Source organism: Xenia sp. Carnegie-2017, unplaced genomic scaffold (assembly GCF_021976095.1).
Source record: "Xenia sp. Carnegie-2017 unplaced genomic scaffold, XeniaSp_v1 HiC_scaffold_30, whole genome shotgun sequence".
Taxonomy (NCBI): domain Eukaryota; kingdom Metazoa; phylum Cnidaria; class Anthozoa; order Malacalcyonacea; family Xeniidae; genus Xenia; species Xenia sp. Carnegie-2017.
Window position 1 is genome coordinate 63,171 of NW_025813494.1, and position 5,567 is coordinate 68,737.

The 5,567-nt window shown below is 36.2% G+C and overlaps 1 long non-coding RNA gene across 1 annotated transcript; it reads right to left on the reverse strand.

Annotated features, from left to right (window-relative positions):
• Positions 1–2,071: 2,071 nt before the first annotated feature.
• Positions 2,072–2,458, reverse strand: LOC124455154. The gene is made up of 3 exons (XR_006951729.1): positions 2,426–2,458; positions 2,198–2,317; positions 2,072–2,102 (listed from the first exon to the last, which is right to left on the reverse strand). It is a non-coding gene; the product is annotated as an uncharacterized LOC124455154 (long non-coding RNA).
• Positions 2,459–5,567: the final 3,109 nt, after the last annotated feature.

Below are 5,567 nucleotides of genomic sequence, written 5' to 3' on the forward strand. Positions count from 1 at the left end.
TGGCATATACAACCACAAATACAGCCATCCGACTGGTGCAGCTTCAAAAAGAAATTTCAGGGCTTCCATTTACAACATGTTTCAAAGTTCATGTATGAGAACAATATTTCTTCGTGTATTCATACTTTTTAGGAGTTTGCAACATCAAAAGTTCGAAGCAAGGAAATCGATCAACAGGGCTCAGTCACTCAGTACTATGCTTAGTACTTTTTTAAATATCTATCGGAGAAGTCTGGCTGGGAGAATGGTACTTAGACTAATTCTAGTACTGGTTTTTATAAATCGGGGTATTATTTTTTGGGTACTCTTGCAAAATGTATCAATTCAGGAAGAAATTCAGACGCTCAAATGACTTCTTTTACAATAACGTGGAGAGGAAAGGAAACACACAAAAAGATGATGCGGTAGGAATTTTTAAAGTGTTCTTTTTATTGTTTCTGGTTGCACAATTTCATATTAATTTATATTTATTACCACAGTTATATTAACAAATGTATGTGTACAAATTTAGTTATAAATCAACAAATTTTGTGAGAACATAAAAACGGGCATTTTTGGATCAATAAGTTCGCTTCACGTAAAATAGGAAGAGTATGGCAGTTTACCTGAATGATTTTTCCAATGAAACTTATCAACAACAAATTTCGTTTTCTTAAAAAAAGCTGGATCTCGGTTCAAACAATACTCGTGCAATCTGCAGGCATTATCGTAAATGACCAACTCTGGCGCTAAAGAAATAAAAATACATATGCATATCATCAGGCACATTCGGTTATGTTACTGCACTGACAACTCTGACAGAGTTGTGCAATCTGTCCGATTCAATGATAATACTCTGTTTGTAGCACCATAAAAGATACACACATACGTAACTTACCATCAGGAAAACGTGTTCGTAAAATGGTATATGGGATATTTGGTGATTCGTGATCCCTTATTATTTCCAATCCATAACATATACCTGGAAACAAAAACGAAGGCGCAATGTCACTTACTGCAATAGTAAAACAAATTTTCGTTGGAGCTGTTCATCATGTAAATACCGTGGGGATAAAGAATACAAAATATTCCAGGGATCAAAGTGCCATGCTTCTTCTTGGGTCTAGTGACTTTAGCACAATCTCCCTGCTGTGTCTTCCTATTGTCAAGAACATAATTCCCTCGTTGAACCAGTTCTGGCAGACAAGGTAGATATCCATAGGATGAATTTTGAGACACCTCAGGTAAGTTGTGTGGCAAACGCCACTCACCGTCCTTGACCTCGAACGGACTTATAGCCTTTGTACCAATTCCTTTAGCAGCGGTTGAATAGTAATAGGAATTTCTTCACTAGTCTCCATGACGTTAAACAGTAGGGCACTTCATGAAGAAGTTTTAAATCAGTCGAAGGATTGTCTTTTGATTGGCTCAGACATCCTTATCAAGATGTCCAAAACTTCTTCTTTGGGGGGCACAATTGCGCATACTGGTTTGTCAGAAGACAATGCTGCCAATAACCTTCTGCACGAGTTTGGACAACTAGTGATAAATCCTTGTTTCTCTAACCATTCAAGTAGAGTCCTAAGCCCCTTTGAAGATATCTATAAATACGAGAAATTGTAGTATAAAATGAGCTCTGGAGTGGTCATACAAAATTTTGTACTCGTGGGGTAATAAATTCTTCTTACTTCAGATTTTAATTCTTGAAATTCGTCCCAACTTAGCTTTGAATCATTGTACTTCTTCAATAAAGCTCGCACATTTCTCCTGTTGATGAAATTGCGCATTTCAAACCTAGTATTGGACAAAGAAAACAGGTTGTTATTTTTATAACTATAAGCTGTGTACAAAAACAAAGTGAGAGAAGTCACCATCATGCATAAAATGCTTTCTGATACGTAGATGAACACTCGTATTTACTAATTAGCAGACCTGTATATACTATATATTACAGATAAACTTCAAAATACTAATCTTCCATCTAGCAATCCAGTATCAGACTCTCTTAAATTATTTGGTAAGAAAGTTTTCTGTATTCCAAGAGTTGTTCCATCCATCACCACCTTTTGGGAATTCTTCCACATAATTCACAAAACCCATTGTCAAAATCAATATCAAGCAACCTTAATAAGAGAAAATTCAATAACTTAATAAAACAAGCGATCACTATCTCAATGGAATATTCATATTTTACAGCTTAAATTGAAATGATGCTTACCGTATCATGGCAATGATAGCAAGACGAAACTTGGCGTAAGTTATTTCCTTTGGGAAATTAAAATTACCCGAAGACACTTGCCTTTGTACATACGCAACATAATATTTGTACATAGGTAAACTGAACAAGAATAAAAAAGAAAAAACATTCAAAAGAGATAGGGCGAGAAAATTATATAATGGACAAACGTAGCTACTAATGCTTCGGCAAATTTTCATTAAAAAGTACCTCGACGTTATGAAAAGCCGAATGTAATCTTTTGAACGGCATGAGATATTGCATATGATCCAAACCATACAATCCTGTTTTCAATCCCATCATAATGCTTTTTCGTAGCACAAGAGGAGCAAGGTCTACAATACACTAAATAATTTATTTAAGTCAAATAATTATGAAGTAAAGCGTAAGCTATAGCAAATCAGAACTTACCCTTCACATCATGGATAGAATAAAAGTACGGAACTGAACACAAGTCTACGTACAACTATTCATCTTGAATAAAACGTTTATCCCACTCTGCACCACAAGAACAAATACCACTTTCAGATGGCGCCAAAATTTTATGACCATTTTTTCAGGAAGATCAGTAAAATCGCTTGCATCATTCTCATTGCCTAAAATAATTAAATTGTAATATTTACAAAATGCTAGAAAGTGCTAAATACCATACCAATAAAGGAAATAGTATATGTAATGCTAAAAGGATGTTCACCATTGCAGAATATCTTGCATACCTGTTTCAAATAAAGAAACCTTTTCTTTGCTAAGTGTAGCCAATTCAAAATAGTCTCGCATCTCTGGTGTAATTCCAAAGGAAAACTTAAAAAGTGCCAATGGCGAATCCATTTCATCCTCTTCAACGATTTGCATGGCTTTTGCAAGGGTTGTCACATGAATGCAATGATATGACGAACAGCTGCAACATTTTAACTCGGGCTGGGACGGCGTTACTTTTGAATACACAAAAGTACAACCCCCCCCATGGACTATTCACTGGTTTTACAGCAATCCACTGAACCTCCCTGCACACTACACTAAACAAGTCCTAAAATATGTAAATCATTTATCTTAAGGTTGTATTATGTGTGTGTATGTATGTGTGTGTATGTATGTGTGTGTATGTATGTCAAGGTCCGAATTAGCGCTTCGCAAATCGCAAATTGCGAAGTGGTTTCGATTTTGGCGAAATATTGCGTAGCAAATTTCGTAAAATTGCGAAGCTCATTTCGCATTTCTTGTTATTTAATGTAAATTTGCTTACTGAAAGCACTCTTTTTATATTGCTGTGATGGATGTGTTTCTCTTATGCTTTGCGACCACTCCCTAAGTTTTACAAACGTCAAAAGAAATATCAAATGATCAAATTTCTTGCACTATTTGCATAATTTCAAAGCGTTTCTATTACATCATGCCTCAGGAATGTGACTAACAGGAATTTATCGTAAAATGGTCGCAACTTTTTAAAAAACGTCGCTATCAATTGTAATATGAAACGTAACATTTTCAATATTATCTGAAAACGCGAAGTGACAAAGTCACAAACTAATACACACTGCATACGTTAACGATGGCGAAGCAAAACACTGTAGAAAATTGGGAGCGAGATTTAAACGTTAAATTGATCAAAAGTCTTAGTACAGATAAGAAAAAAGTAGAAGGGTTAAAATGATCTGTCTGTGTGGAATTCTCCTCAACAATTTCTTCAATAGCTGGTTTTTCGCAAACATGGATAGATGGGACAACATCTGTCAAATTAGATAGCTTGGAAAAACATGTCCAAGGTAAAGCACATCAACATGAAAAACGTCTTTTTGATCAGAAGTCCTTGGGCGAAACTTTTGGCGCACAAGTTATTGAACGATCTCCAATTGGAAGAGGTTTGATGAAAATGGCAGAGATTGACAGGAAAGTAATGATTACTCGTTTCAACACTGCCTACTATTTAGCCACTTCAATTACGTTAAACGAAATGAACGGAATGATTCGCAGTTCCAAATTCCGAAACGAGCGTGCTATGGCAAACATCACTGATTCAATTGCTGACAAACTCAAGCAGAAGCTGATGTCTGAATTGAAGAAAACACGCTATTTTCTTTGTTGACCAACGGCAGCACTGACAAAGGCGTTTCTGAACAGGAAGTTTTGTATCTCCTTTTTATAAGCAGTGAAGGTAAATGCAATACACTGAACTGAATTATTTCGATTCTTGTCTTTAGATGCGTTATTTCTATTTTTTCAATGGACAGGTATCCCTCAAATAAGGTTTTTAGCAATTGAATTACCAACATCAACAAGTGCAGATTGCCTTAAGAAGATGATACAGGATTGCTTTTCCCGGTTTCACATGAACAATTTCTCAAGACAACTGGCAGCGCTAAACGTGGATGGAGCTTCGGTAAATTTGGGTAGCATAAACGGACTTGCAGCCAAACTTCGCAAAGACTCACCATGGCTGCTTACTATTCATTGCTTCAACCATCGCCTTGAACTGGCTGTTAAAGATGTATTTAAAGGAACAGGTATGGTGACACAACAGTTAGACACTTCTTTTGTTTAAGATGTTGAATTTCAGAATAATGTGTTCATAATATATACATTACTCATTTAATCAGAATTTGACGAAGTGGATGACGCTGACTTTGATTTTGACTTTGATTTTGATTTTGACTTTGATTTTGATTTTGATTTTGACTTTGATTTTGGCGTTTGTAGATGACGTTGACTTTGATTGCCTTTCTGCTGATCGACTTTCGTGGATTTGCACCATTTGGGCGTCTAATCTTTTGCTCTAGCCAATATTGGAGAGCTTCCTCCGTTGTGGCTTCGCACTCCTTCAAAAACAGATAAAATTAATACGTTTTTCGGAGTCGTCCTGAACGCATTTATTGATCAATTCTTTTAGTTTTACCATAGTCCACTCAAATTCATTAATGCGCTTCACCGCTTTAACAGGGTCGTGAACTTCCTTTTGGAATCCCAGGCTAAGAACCTAAAAATAAAAGTCACTACTCTTAATTTTGCACCAGATTATATATGTTGTGATAAGACAGCAAATCTGAACATTGAAGCGTTATACTAATCAAAATGTCAATGTATACTGTCATCAGCATAGGATACTTTGCATACGTCCATTTTGACAAAACCCTTCAATTCTCTCTTTTGCTGGCACCGAATCTGTTTGGGACAATGACTCAATGTGTAGCATGTATGCGCCATAATTGGCAACAAAGGTCTCCATAGCTTTCAACTTGTGGGTGATCCATTTCGTTCCAAAGGCTTTGGCTGGCTTTGCTATGCTCTTTTCGAAAATCTCGCTGAATCCCTTCAATTCGCGATAGCGCTTTGCCGACTTTTGGTACAAGTAATACAA